Source organism: Dipodomys spectabilis, unplaced genomic scaffold (assembly GCF_019054845.1).
Source record: "Dipodomys spectabilis isolate Male_0828 unplaced genomic scaffold, ASM1905484v1 ptg000119l, whole genome shotgun sequence".
Classification (NCBI taxonomy): Eukaryota; Metazoa; Chordata; class Mammalia; order Rodentia; family Heteromyidae; genus Dipodomys; species Dipodomys spectabilis.
In genome coordinates this window covers 3,655,433-3,670,632 of record NW_024870796.1, presented here as the reverse complement: position 1 = coordinate 3,670,632, position 15,200 = coordinate 3,655,433, and the positions used below count along the sequence as shown (strand labels likewise).

The 15,200-nt window shown below is 44.0% G+C and overlaps 1 long non-coding RNA gene across 1 annotated transcript in view; it reads left to right on the top strand.

The window, feature by feature from the left end:
- The window catches only part of LOC122115493, a 63,644-nt gene that overhangs the window by 7,108 nt on the left and 41,336 nt on the right, over positions 1-15,200 (top strand). Inside the window, exon 2 of the long non-coding RNA XR_006148780.1 lies at positions 1,651-1,757. This is a non-coding gene — a long non-coding RNA (uncharacterized LOC122115493). The remainder of the gene's footprint in view (positions 1-1,650; positions 1,758-15,200) is intronic.

The following is a 15,200-nucleotide window of genomic DNA, read 5'->3' as shown; positions in this document are numbered from 1 at the left end:
CATATGCAAAAACACACATATTCTGGGTGCTTTCAGTTGTTATTCTAAACCCTACTGGGGAGCAAACCCAGGATGTTGCACTTGCTAGTCAAGCGCTTTGCCACTGAGCTATATTCCAGCCCCATTTTTCTATTTTGTAATCTTAACAATTTCACTACTCTGTCATATATTTGAGCAATTGAATATAACAAAGAAACCGACGCTGAAAGTTTGTAGTGGATCCTGTCTTCTGAGCCATGCTTCTCTGGTGCTTATTTCTCAAAAGCATACTTGGAAATCCATCCTTGGTTGACCTTTGCTGGCACAAAGATACTGAACTATTTGCAAGTGCTGCAGTCACTTCCTCATGTTATACCGAGTTTACTTTAGCTTTGCTTAAGCCAAGCACAGTATCAGTTTGTGTAAACTTCGGTCATTACCTTAACAACTGAAGTTTCACATAATAGCCCTGCCTGTATAAGCAGAGAAACTGGCTTAGAGGAGTAGCCTTTGACATATGAAGGTAGCCTTTGACATTTTAGCTGCTAACAAGCTTAAAAGTTCTCACTACTGGTTTTGGTTTTTTGGGTTTTTTTTTTTTTTTGGTACTGGTCTTGGGGCTTGAACTCAGGATCTGTGTGCTGTCTCTGAGCCTTTTTCACTCAAAGCTGGTACTCTACCACTTGAGCCACAGCTCCACTTCTGGCTTTTTGCTGATTAATTGAAGATAAGAATCGCACAGACTTTTCCTGCCTCTGGCTTGAAAGTGTGATCCTCAGATCTCAGCCTCCTAAGTAGCTAGGATTCCAGGCATGAGCCACCATTTTTTTATTCCAAACTGGGTAGGACCATGTCTAATGGATGCCCATGTGGTCAGTTGAGTACTTGAAAATAAATGAACGTACCTGTATTTATCACCTTCTCTTGTCACCTCTCTCCATTAAAGTGGGAGCTCCCTGGGAGCAGGACTTTTGCCTACTTTTGCTCAGTTCTGTTCCCCAAGGCTGCATCCAGTCTATTAAAAGCACCCTATAAATATTGGGGGGAATAAATGATCTACCAGATGCTAAGAATCTCCTACAGTTTTCATTTGTGGTCCCTCTTTGAAATCAGGTATATCAAGTTTTTCATTTATTCTACCTGATCAAACAGGACCTTCTTAAAAACATTCACGTATTGTGAGAACTCTATAAAAGTAAATAAGGTAGAGTAGTATCTTGACAGCAAACCCCTTTGTGAGTTTGCTGCTATTAAGAGATCCACAGGGCCGAGAAGGTGGCTCAGTGGTAGAGCGCTTGCCTTACATGCTTGAAGCCCTGGGTTTGATGCCTCAGCACCACATAAACAGAAAAAAGCCGGAAGTGGCGCTGTGGCTCAAGTGGTAGAGCACTAGCCTTGAGCTGAAGAGCTGAGGGACAGCGCCCAGGCCCAGAGTTCAAGCCCCACGACTGACCAAAAGAAAAAAAAAAAGTGAAATCCTCAGTTCCTGGTAGTTTATAGTTTTTGCTGGCTGCCTGGGGTGTTAGGTAGCTGGACAGGCTTTGGAACTATGGAACATACCTAGATCCTACTCGGGGGGGGGACACGAGTCTTTGGCTGCCTGAAGGTGGGCTGGAGCTTCAGCTGGGTGGTTTGGGCCCTCACTTATGTTTTCTTCTGTTTTGCCTGCAGATGGCAGCACGCCCTGGGCCTCCCTGTGCTGTCCTGAGGCTGGACAACAGAGAAACAAGAAAATGGACTCCTTTCTCCTGCAGACCTGCTTGATTGCCAGCCAAGAAGTGAGTGTGAGCTTCACTAGAGTTTTTCTCTTCTTTATTCTACAGTATTTGTTGTACATTGTGGTTTTTTGTTTTGGTTGCTTGTTTTGTTTTTGTTTTATTATAGGAGTTGATGTAAATCATATGTGTTCAATTATGAGGTTGTTTGTTGATAATCAGTTTGCGTGCCTAAACTGAAAATCAGAGTAGTAGTTCCAGGCTTATTCCCAGCATCCTCTGTGTTGTAAGGGGCAGCATCCCTTCTCATCGGCACTTCTGGCCTTTTAGAGAAAAGTGACACACCCTGAGTAGTGGGCTGGAAGTGTGAGGTGTATGGTGCTCTGTGCTGAGACCCTGTGGGCCTTCATCCAGTTGTTCACAGGATGGGCTGTCCTATCTGTATAATTGCCAGAAGGCCAGCCTGGCCATCACATCCCAGGCTTCTAAGTTTCTTATTTCGGAATAATGATCTTTATGCCAAGAGCTAGTACACTTCTGATTGCTGTTCTACTTAAAAGGATCTAGCACAGACCTCCCCTCCATTTCAGTGTCTTCTTAGTTGGGTGATGACCCTCATTTAGCTGCAGTCCTATAGGCCCCCACTTAGCAAGCTGTCATCTTCCTTCAGTGAGTCCCTCTTTCCAGGGGACTTGATCTCTTGTCTCTCACTCACATCAGCCAAGCCAGCTTTTCCCACACTGTGTTTCAGACTCACTATATGGAATCACGGAAATTCTCAACTGGAATGTTAGATCATTATTTCACCCAACAGAAGGTGATATTCATTCTTTTTTTTTTTTTGTCCAAGACTGGACTTGAACTCACTATCTGACACTTGCTTTCACTCATTGGCTGGTGATTTGAGCCATGCCTCCAACTCATTTTTTTTTTTTTAGCTTTTTTGGTGTGTTTATTTTTTTAATATTTTTATTGTTGTTTTAGAGGTGATATACAGCAGGGTTACCTTTACATCTATTGGGTGATATGTACATTGTTTTCCTTCTGCATAGTATCAGCTGTTCCCTTATTCTGGCTCATTCTCTTCCTCCCATCACTGCCCTTGAGTTGCTTAGTTCACTTTCATCAATATCCAGTGTAGCTGATGGGCCCCTGTGCCCTACTTTTTCACCCACTTTCCACTTATTTTCCACCCTCCTTCAGATGTACATGTGTATATGCCATGTATGAGGTAAAGAATACAGAGTCAACTAAAAAATGATAAGACAAATTAAGAAGAGGTCCTTTGTTTCTTTATCTTTGGAGTTCTTTTCAGTCTGTACCTTATTTTATATACATATGAAGAGGTGCTTGGGTATTATAGTTTGGTGCTTTTCTCCTAAGACTGTCCTCTTTTGGTCTCCTTGTGTTTGGGTATCTTGAGTCATGCTTATTTTTTCATATCTTGTTGCATTTTAAATCCAACATCCGCATATCAAGGAGAACATGCACTGTTTGTCTCTCTGATCTTGTTCTAGTTCCTTCTATTTCCCTACAGCCATTATTTTATGCTTTCTGATGGCTGTGTAAAATTCCATTGTATATAGGTACCACATTTGTTGGATCCATTCATCTGTAGTGGGGCATCTTTAAATTCATTTTTGTGCTAGTACCAGGACTCCAACTGAAGGCCTCATGCTGTTGTTTAATTGTTTGTTATGTCTGGTATTTTACCACTTGGACTATAACTGTATTCTACAGTTTGCTAATTAGAGATGGAATATCATAGAATTTTCAGTCCTTCAGTTCTCAGCCTCCTGAATAGCACCCAGCATAAGGTGGTAGTTTTGTTGTGTTTTTCTTTTAAATAATTTTTTATTAAATGATGACATAAATGTCACAAATTCCACAGTGGGATAGTGATACTTAGTTAAAGTCACAAACACAGTTTTAATCTTCACAAGGCAAATTGTCATTATCATGATCTATGTTTGTGAATTCTATGAGCTTTGACAATACAACTATTTCTTCACATCGGGTGATATGTACATTTCTTTAGAAGGGGGTAGTTTTGAAAATCAAGTTTGGCTTTATTTTTTGTCTCAAATAACTAGTATTTAAAATATTTCAGTGCTGGCTGGGTGCCAGTAGCTCATGCCTGTAATCCTAGCTACTCAGGAGGCTGAGATGTGAAGATCATGGTTCAAAGCCAGCCTGACAGGAACATCCATGAGACTCTTTTATCTCCAATTAACCACCAGAAAACTGGAAGTGGTGCTGTGGCTCCAGTGGTAGAGCGCTCTCCTTGAGCTGAAGAGTTCAGGGACAGCACCCAGGCCCAGAGTTCAAATCCCATGAACAAAACAAAACTTCAGGGCAGCAAGTAGACTGCTTGCCTATCAAGTGGTAGGCCCTTGAGTTCAGACTTCCAGTACAAAAAAAAAAAGTATTTCATTTAAAAATCGAGTTCCTTTTTCTATAGCTCTGAATTGTTCATTTGTTTCTTTTGCTTGTGGCAATGGATTTATGCCCAAGCACAGTAAGTAACCTGGTAAAGAACTAATACTGAGGCTAGGGATGTGGCTCAGTGAAAGCGAGCATGTGCAGGGCCCTGGGTTCCATTCCACAGCAGTATACATCATAACAAGGATGAATCAATCACATTTGTTCTTACACTGACCTGAAAACAAAGGAAAGTAAAATTAATGCGAAACACAATTACAACCTCTGAACTTTTTAAAAAAATCAGTTTTACTGAAATAAAAATTAGATATTGTACAATTCACTGATCGAAAATGTATAACTCAGTAGTTTTTAGTGTCTTCACAGAGTTGCACAACTGTCACTAGAGCCAGTTTTAGAATGTTGTCATTCTCTCAGAATTTCCATACTCCTAAATTATCACCTCTCCCATCTTTCTAGCCCTAGGCAACTACAAATCTACTTTCTATCTCTTCATATTTGCCTATTCTAGATATCATATAGCTAGAATCATCCAACACGTACTCTTTTGTGGCTGACTCAACTCACCACCAGGTTTTTGTTCATGTTGTAGCATGTATCAATATGACATTCTTTTTATGATCAAGTAATAGTCCATGTGAATATTTTTTTTTAATCACTCACTGTTTGGTGGACGTTTCCATTGTTTCTATGTCTTGTCTATTATAAATAATGGTGTTTTCAACATTTTCATGTATAAGCTTTTGTGTAGACTAGGATTATGTCTACTAGCCCTCTTAGGAAAATCTGATTTTTAAAAATCTAGGAGAGGGAGAGAACTAGGTTAAAGTTGTTTGGATAATTTATTCACACATATGTTGAATTACATCCAAAAAATCAACTAATATATTGTAATTATAATAAAATATATAGCCAGTGACTCACTCCTATAATCGAGCTACTCAGGAAACTGAGATCTGAAGATCGCAGTTCGAAGCCAGTCAGGGCAGAAAAGTCCCCATGAGACTCAGCCCCAGTTAACCACTCAAAAACTGGAAGTAAAACTATGGCTCAGTGGTAGAGCTCTAGCCTTGAGCAAAAGAGCTCAGGGACAACTGCCCAGGCCCTAAGTTCAAGCCCTACAACTGACAATAATTAAATATAAATAAAGTAGATCTAATTCTTCTCCATACTAGTTGAGTTTTTCTGGAGTTCTGTCCTTGAATTAAAAAAAAAATAAGTACGGGCTGGGAAGGTAGCTCAGTGGTAGAGTGCTTGCCTTGCATGCATGAGGCCCTGGGTTCGATTCCTTAGCACCACATAAGCAAAAAAGAAAAAACTGGAAGCGGCGCTGTGGCTCAAGTGGTAGAGCGCTAGCCTTGAGCTGAAGAGCTGAGGGACAACGTCCAGGCCCAGAGTTCAGGCCCCACAACCGGACCAAAAAAAAAAAAGTAAAAGTGTGTAGCCATGTGTCAGTGGCTTGTGTTTATAATCTCAGCCACTCAGGAGACAGAGACCTGAAGATTGTTCTTTGAAGACTTTTATCTTCAACTAACCAGGAAAAAGTCAGAAGTGGTTCATGCATAAAATCCTAACTACTCAGGAGGCTAAGCATGGTTCAGAGCCAGCCTGGTCAGAAAAGTCCATGAGACGGTTATCTCCAACAAACTACTCAGAAGATGCCAGAAGTGGTACTCAAGTGGTAGAATGTGAGCCTTGAGCAGGGACAGTGCCCAGGCCCTGAGTTCAAGCCCCAGGACTTGCCAAAAAAAAAAAAAACAAAACTCCAAAAAACCCTAAACAACAGTAGAAGTATGTCTCAAATGTTAAAGCACCAGCCCTGAGTGAAAAAGCCTAGAGACAACACCCAGGCCTTGAGTTTGAGCACTAGTATGGGCACACACACACATAAATCCCAAATAAACAAAAAAATGATATCAAAGTGTGGGTCTCAAGGTCTCCCTTGGGGAAAAAAATGTGGAATTGGTTGGGCTGGGAAGTTGTACATTCCAAGTATATTTAATAACAGGTAGATAAATGGGTGAAGTAGAGGCCTGGACCAGAGAGAAGAATGAGGCAGGAGAAGCAGGAGTAGGGGGGATTTCAGGATGCCATCTGTTGCTTGCTGGTTCAGCTTCTCCCAGTGCCCACCTACACAGCCTAGGAACCCTGGCCAATGACCATCATGTGACTGTTGCTAGCTGTCTGGTTGATATGGTTCATAGCTGTTACCTCCAGGTCCAGATTCACTCTGCTTGTGACTGCAAAGCTCTAGCGTTGGATTGCTGCTTTTTAGCAAAAGCAGGTTGTCTTAGAAATGTGTTAAAGGACAAGTCAGTACCTCCCAAGAGACTTACAGTCCTAAAAACATTTCCGGGCTTTTTTTTTTTTTTTTTTAAAGTACCAGTTAACAGTTTTCAGTTTAACTGTGTTTTCCTTCCTGAAGTCTTTAAGTGAGACTAACTTGGGTGATTTTTTTTTTAAATAATGCATTGTTTTTGAAGAGCTCCACTACTGGTCAAGTCTGGGTTGGGAATAGAAATGATTTTTTTTCCCTGCCACATAGACTAAGCATGTAGAAATAGGAATGGCTTGTTTCCAATATGATTTCTATGTCTTTCTTTTTCTTTCCTTTGAAAATAGAGACAGACACATTTTAACCAAATTATAACCTGTAACTGAGTCAGTAGGAATGTATATACCTTTTCACTTTTTGTGGTATTAGTAATAGAACTCAGGACCTTGGCACATGCCAGACAGACACTTTGCCAGGATAAATTTCTAGATGGTTGGTGGGCTGAACACTTTAGAAGAGAAAGCACAAGGGGTGGAAGCATAGTTCAAATGGCAGAGCACCTGCTTGAAAATATAAGACCTTGAGTTCAAATCCTAGAAAGAGAACAGGTACTCTACCTATATTCCACTTGGGGAATTGAAACATTGTTTCTGACCGTTAGTGATACAGAGTATACCACTTCAGGTCAAATCTAAGAACACTTGGTAAGACCTGTCCTAGAGGCTTTAGTAAATTCAGATATAGAAAGGAAGACAGCCAGGTGCTAGTGGCTCATGCCAGTCATCCTAGCTACTCAGGAGGCTGAGGATCACAGTTTGAAGCCAGCCTGGGCAGTGAAGTTGGTGATACTCTTATAATTAATCATCAAAATAAGAAGGAAGTGGCGCCGTGGCTCAAATTGTAGATCACTGACCTTGAGAGAAAAAAAAAACCTGGACAGTACTCAGTCCCTGAGTTCAAGCCTTGGTATTAACCAAAAAAAAGAAAAGAAGACAGCTGGCTGGTTATTCTAGATGCACAGAAGTGAGAAGGGGCAGGGTGTGTGTGTGGAGGAATCTAGAGCGATCACCCTAGTTAGATAGGTTGGTTGGCCAGGTTTTGGTGGTTGGTACAAGTTTGACTACTATCCCCACAGAATTTGAATTTGATACCAAAAAAAAAAAAAAGTGATAGACTTTTTAAAGGGAGGACGACGTACCGTTTAAAATAGGACGTTTTCTATCCATTTTACAGCTGGTCACAGCTGGTGGGGATTGGGTCTGGTACACCTTGAGCTGGCTGGTAGTGTCTGCAGACAGAGGTTGGCTACAAGTGACAAGACTCCACCCAAGCCCTGAACTGTAATGGAATGAAAGGGGACTTTGCATATGTCACTTCCTGTCCTGGCCAGAGGTTCTGGGAAAGCCGGGGCAGGCCTCCATGGTCTGCATAGCAACAGCTCAGACAAGTTCTGAGTGCTGCCAGACTGCCAGGGGAGATTTGGAGCTGCAGGTCCCAGGCAAGAGCTCTTCCAAAGTGGGAGCTGCATGGCTGGTGGGGATCTGGGCAAAGTGACAGCACAGCTGCAGCCGCTTGCACAAGCTGACTCCTGTCACAGCCCTGCCCCTCCAGCCCAGGCAAGAGAGTGCGAGGATTTGGTTGGCTCTAAGTGTTCCATTTGTTCCTTTGGTGTTCAGAGTGTACAGTAGATAGCTAAGCACCTAAAATGTACCAGGAACATTTGGTCCTTCTTAGAGGAAGGAAGAAAACAACCAGTTTGCTTGCCCTCTTGGAGCTTTCAGTCCAGTGAGGTGTCTGGAAAGCAGGGAGAAGCTGGAAGCCAGGAGCCAGGATCTGAGTGCCTGAGTCATAGCCAGAGGAACAATGAGTTCAAGGATCTATGTGGGACTGCCTGGAGGCAGGCAAGTTAGGGGGGGGGGGGGCTGGGGGCTAGTATACGATCTTGGTTGTTACCCTAGGAAGATAGGGTTTTGTTCTTTGCCCTTCCCTAATTGTGTCTCAGATATGCTTCTGGCTGGCTAGCCTCTTAAGTCTTCAGTCTCCCAAGTAGCATTTTTGGATCTTTTCATCCTGCTGGGGCCACTAATCAGTTTTCTGGTGTAGTGACTAATTGTCTCCAGCTCTGAACCTGCATTAATACAAAGCTTTGAGGGGAGAGGGGAGGACAAATATATGTGGAACTCAATATTGACCCACTGTGAAGTGAAATCAAGTCTGTCTTTAAGATTAGAAAAAAATGTGTGTGGATAGTGTACTAAAATGTTTAGTGACGAGAGGGGAGATTTATATTCAGTTAGTTATTTACTTAATTGTTGAGGGTTTTGTGGTGGTGTTGTTGTTCTTGGGCTTGAACTCAGGGCTTAGGCTCTGTCCCTGAGATCCTTTTGCTCAAGGCCTGCACTCTTAACTTGAGCCACAGCTCCACTTCCAGGTTTTTTGTTTTTGTTTTTGGTAGTTTTTTGGAGATAAGAATCTCTCTAATTGGGCTGGGAAAGTGGCTCTGTTGTAGAGTGCTTGCCTTGCCTGCATGAGGCCCTGGGTTCCATTCCTCAGCACCACATAAGCAGAAAAAGCCAGAAGTGGTGCTGTGGCTCAACTAGTAGAGTGCGACCCTTGAGCTGAAGAGCTGAGGGACAGCGCTCAGGCCCAGAGTTCAAGCCACATGACTGAGAAAAAAAAAATTTCTGGGACTGGGAAGGTGGCTCAGTGGTAGAGTGCTTGCCTTGCATGCATGAGGCCCTGGGTTTGATTCCTCAGCACCACATAAGCAAAAAGAAAAAAGCCAGAAGTGGCGCTGTGGCTCAAGTGGTAGAGCGCTAGCCTTGAGCTGAAGAGCTGAGGGACAGCGCCCAGGCCCAGAGTTCAGGCCCCACAACTGGACCCCCCCCCCAAAAAAAAAAAACAAAACATTTCTTGAGTTGTGACCAGTGTTTGAGGTTTTTGTTTCTTGTGTTTTTTTTGTTTTGTCTTTTTGTTGGTTGTGGGGCTTGAACTCTGGGCCTGGGTGCTGTTCCTGTGCTCTTTAGCTCAAGGCTAGTGCTCTAACACTTGAGCCACAGCGCCACTTCTGGTTTTCTGGTGGTTAATTGGAGATAAGCGTCTCATGGATTTTCCTGCCTGAGCTGGCTTTGAACCAGGATCCCTGGATCTCAGCCTCCTGAGTAGCTAGGATTACAGGCGTGAGCTACTGGTGCCAGCTGAGAGGTTTTTTTTAATGCTAACTTGCTGCTGCCTCCTCTGTCTTTCCTTCTGTTTCCTTTTCCTTTTCTTTCTTTTTTCTTTTCCTTTCTTCTCTTTCTTTCTTTCTTAGAGCCATACCTCTAGCAGATTACTGCCCCCCACCCTTGCTTTTTGCTTTTTGGTTTTGTTTTAACTTCAAGACACTTTTTTTTTTTTTTTGCCAATCCTGGGGCTTGAACTCAGGGCCTGGACACTGTCCCTGAGCATTTTTTGCTCAAAGTTAGCACTCTACCAACTTAAGCCACAGCTTCACTTCTGGCTTTTTCTGTTTATGTGGTATTGAGGAATTGAATCCAGGGCCTCATATACATAAACAAGCACTCTACCACTAAGCCACATTCCCAGCTCTTGAGACAGTTTTATGTCTATCCTTGATCTACATGTCTGTGGTCAAGAACATGGAAAAGCTGATAAGATGCTGCCAGCCCCACCCATGTTGACTCTGACCTTAGGTATGTCCCCCAACTTACCTGTTCCAAGGTTCACTCATTTGAAAATGGGTCCTGTAAAGGCTAAAACAACAGTGCATGGCCCAGACTTAAGTGTGCCAGAAAGGCAGCCAGGACACTGGTAGTGTGGAATGATTCCCACTTGACAGAGACAAAAGCTTAGGCTCAGAGGTTAAATGGTGACAGAGTCACATAGAGAGGCAGAGGCAGAGCCAGACACAGAAGTCAGGGTTCGTGGTCTCTCCGGGCCAATGATCTCTCCATGGGATCCAGCATTCACTTCGGTTTCCAGAGGAAAAAAATCATGTTAACATAGACAATCTGTGGCTTTTGTATGGAATCAAGTAAGAGAGCATCCTCGGCACGTGGGACCATCGTTGTAGAGCCCCATTGGATGAGGGATCTATGGGAGAAGAGGACAGGGTATGCCTTTACCTTTATCTTTTGAGTGTGTGCCTGGGCATGTGCTCCCTGAAGGGCCCTCTGCCCCCCCCAACTTGGTCCTGCTGATCACCGAACTCTCTAATATTTACTCAGGCTCAGGCCAGAGAAGGAGGCACAGGCATCTTAAATAATTGCTCATCTCAGGTGCTTTAGAAAAAGAAACTGATTTCTGCCCCTAGAGGCTGGGATGTCAGATACCCTCTCCAGCTGCTTTGGCTGCCCTGTTGCCTAAGGGTAGTTCACATTGGCTTTAGATCCCTAGTGATATCCCTTTGTTCCTGACTGAGTTCATTTTCAGAATTGCCTAGGTGTGGCTTCCCAGGAATCAGTGGTGTTTTGCATTTTGTACCAGGGCAGTATAGCACAGGGAAGAAGAATATAGGTAGTCAAGCCTCGGTTTGAAATTCAGCAAATGATGGAGCCACTCAATGCAGTTTCATGGAAGCAAAAACACCTTCCTCATAGATAGGGAGTATGAATTAAAAGAACTAAGTAACTTGCACAACCTGCATGCACAACACGTGCCCGCATGTGGTGGCTATTTTTACTGTCATTGTTATTAGCATATCAGTGGACTCTACAGTCTGATAGTGGAAACAGCTTGGGTATAAGACCCAGCCTTACACAGGAAGCCCATTTGCCATAACTCAGGATTCTAGAACGACTGAACAAAAGATTTCAAACTTCTCTTGGTCACATTGTTATTTGCAGCAGTACTTTATTGCTATGGGTGGATAATGAAGTCTGCTGAAGTGTGGTAGCATTCTGATCATGGTTTGGCTTCTCTTTGCTTTATTTCAGTGTCCCTGTTGGGGAAAAAAATAGTTCTGTAATTAAAATATACTGAAGTTCTACTCTTCAGTAAGCTTTCCTTAATCACAGGTGTGTGTGTGTGTGTGTGTGTGTGTGTGTGTGTGTGCGCGCGCGTGCGCTCGCGTGTGTGCACGCGTGTGTGCATATGTGTGTGTTGGTCCTGGAACTTGAACTCAGGACCTGGGCACTGTCCTTGAGTTTTTTGCTGGAGGCTAGTACTCTACTAATAAAGCCACAGCTCAACTTCTGGCTTTTTGATGACTAATTGGAGATAAGAGTCTCACAGACTTTCAAAGGCTAGCTTCAATCCATGATCCCTAGATCTCAGCCTCTGGAGTAGCTAGGATTATAGGCCTGAGCCATCAAGCCTTTAGCATTTACAGATTTATTACACATGCTTTTGACCATGTGCAATCAAGGTCAAGGTACACTTGTGTGCATTTATAAGCTTGTGAAATTCCATTGCCTCTACAACTAATTGATGCTAATAAAATGATAGAGGAATAGAAAGAAATTTCAAAAACAAGAGCTTTAAATTCTCATGCATGTATTATACAGCTCAGTTGATGCAGAGAAGCTTTCAATCTGGAGTTTTCATCCATTATGTTTAAATTGTTATGTGATCTGCTTAGTGTTTTCTTGCACTTCATTTTGTGAAAATACGTCTCCCAAACAGCAAAATAAATGTTATGGTATCAAATTGAAACCCCTTTGTACAACAACTTTATTTTTTTTTCTTTGGGTCCAGTCGTGGGGCCTGAACTCTGGGCCTGGGCACTGTCCCTCAGCTCTTCAGCTCAAGGCTAGCACTCTACCACTTAAGCCTTAGCACCATTTCTGGCTTTTTTTTTCTTCTGCTTATGTGGTACTGAGGAATCGAACTCAGGGCCTCAGGCATGCAAGGCAAGCACTCTACCACTGAGCCACCTTCCCAGCCCCTGTACAACAACTTTAACAATAAGGATGGTGATGTTAAAATAACCAATCCAAGAAAGGGCACATGGCATGCTAAATTTAATTCACAGTGAACATTGAGATGTATTGACAGTGGCATGTGTTTAGTGGAGGTTGGACAGAGTTATGGGAAAAATGAACTGAGCAACCACAGAACAGCACTGAACTCCACACATCCTCAGCATGCAGCTTTTCCTCAACAGCAGTCTTCTTGGAACCTGATACCCAAGGATACCGAGGTGTACTGAAAGACTTTGTTTATTTTGGTCAGTTGTGGGGCTTGAACTCAAAGCCTTGGGTGCTGTTCCTGAGCTCTTTTGCCCAAGGCTAGCCCCTCTAAGCCATAACTTTACTTCTGGTTCTGGTGATTCATTAGAGATAAAGAGGGATTTTTGAACCAAGATCCTCAGGTCTCAGCCTCCTGAGTAGCTAGGATTACAGGTGTGAGCCTGTGAGCCACCAGTGCCCTGACTATGTACTGAAAGTGCTACATGAAGGATGTCAGCTGAAGAAACAGGCTTAGCGACACCTAAGGCCATCCTGTTACCTATACAGCAGACCTCAGCTCACATGTCCCTTTCCAGGGCCTACACTGTGCTCCTCACTGTGCTTAAACACGGTGACTTTGAGAGACCAGGGAGACAGGTCAGATCCCTTCCTTTCCTAGACTGACTGTGCATCATTAAGGACAAAATAAATAAATATCCTGCTTTGGAAGTGCTCCAAATAAAATATTGGCACCTTTAGTGACCAGTTTAGGGTCTGTCTTCTTCCTTGTGTCTCTTTTCACTATGCCCTTGAGGCCAGCTGTTCCTTCCTTAAAGAGTTAGGAGAGAGGGCTGTGGAGGGGGGTAGGGGGGAGGGGAATGGGGGGGCTGGGAAGGTGGCCCAGTGGTAGAGTGCTTACCTTGCATGCATGAGGCCCTGGGTTCAGTTCCTCAGCACCACAAAAGCAGAAAAGGCGGGAAGTGGCGCTGTGGCTCAAGTGGTAGGGCGCTAGCCTTGAACTGAAGAGCTGAAGGCCAGTGACCAGGCCCAGAGTGCAAGCCCCATGGCCCACTAAAAAAAAAAAAAAAAAAAGTTAGGAGAGATAGGCATGAATGGGTGAGGAGATATTTCACCAACATGTGGGTCAGCCACCTCTTCTGGTATGATATGTGGTATTTAGTGCAAGCAGTAGCCAAGAATTGTCCTGCCTTCCAGCGCCTCCCCGCCCCCCCAGCTGAGTTGCCTGACTGCAGCTCATTCCTTTTTCCCAAATCTGCATCCATCTGCCTCTGGTGAACTGAGCAAGTAAGTGGTCTGCAGGCCAGAGGGTCACTTGGCACGCTAAGTGCATGGCCATATTTGGCCTGGTCTGCAGTCTCCAGAGTGCTTGGGGTGACTGGAGAGGTGGATCTTCATATTTAGAGGCCGTGAAACCTGAGAATTAGCATACACAGGAGGTTCTTTTATACAAGAAAACTTTTTTCCCCTCTGTACAGTATTTTCACAATAAAAAAAAGAAAAAAAGAAGAAAAAACTTTTTTTTAGGTGCCTTCTTTGTGCCTACAAAAAGGCCTCATGAGTGATCCCATCTTGAGACTTGGTGTTGAGCAACATGGAGCCCACCAGCCAGTGGCCACCAGAGAGCTCCAGTGCTCAGAAGGATGGGAGGCTTGCACTGGGGCCAGCTTGGCTGTGCTGCTGTTTATCTGAGTAGCTTCCGTGACAACAGGAGATAAAGTACCTGAGACCAAGCAAAGCCTGGAACAAGATTAGGTGTCTGGGTAGGGTGGGGCTTGTACTATGATTCAAAAACCCTCAACTGACCTATGTTTTCTGGATGGCTGTTTGGCATGCTTAATTAGTTTGTTAGCCCAACCCTACTCAGAAACTATTCGCAGTGGTTGCATTCAGCAGGTGTCTTTGAGGCAAGAAAGTCTCCTCTGAGTTTTCACTGAGTGAAATCATGTTTTAGGGGACAAGGAAGTTACATTGGGGGGGGGGGACTTGGACAATCATTGCTCAGCTACCAGCTTAGCTCTGTTCTCCCAGAGCTGGCTCCTCACAAAAGCACAACCTTTGCTGCCCAAGTTGGTTTGTAGCATGTCTGTCTTCCAGGTCTCTGCAACAAGTGGCCAACACCTTCTTGCCTCGAAGCAAATCTTGTGACTTAAAAGAAGCAAACCTGACCTCAATTACCCGGTGCAAACATCATTCACTGGGAGGCACCAGGAGGTCAGTGTCTGCTTCTTTCAACCTCCAGTGTTAACTCTTAAGAGTTACACTGTTCAGGGTGTGATAAAAGGCTATCACTCACAGTTTATGATTTCCAGTAAGCCACAGTGCTTCAAGGAAGGGGTGAGAGGTTCTGGACCAGGCCCTCCCCTGAGCTGGCACAACAGTTTCTGTAAGGGCGGGAGAGGCAAGGAGCAGGGGTGTATGTAGCTCCTAATGATTAGCCTCTGCTCTGAGGCACAGCAAAGCCACCTTGTCTAGCCAAGGGCAGGAATGGGGCCGGGGGCGGGGAGAAGTGTTCCTGCAGCTACAGCTACGTGCACTCGCAGGGTGGGGAAGCAGGAAAAGGAAGAGGTCGGTTCTCTTAAGTTTTGGCCCTGGTGCCTGTCTCCTGGTGGCTGCCAGGCCAGTCTGGAGCTCTGAGCACACTCCTCTGATACTCTGGACAATGGCAGCTTGAGCTGTCTTCACAGAAAGCTAGAGGAGAATTCCCAGCAAGCTGCAAGCCATATATCTATTCCACCTGGGCTTAGGAAGGATGTGGCTCCCTCCAGGCCCTTCTGCATTTCTCTGGAGCATCTACTATAACAGCAAAGATCAAAGACATATACATCAAACTAAATTAGCCTGCAGTAACAGCAGCACACATCCACTTAACAAATACTTCAC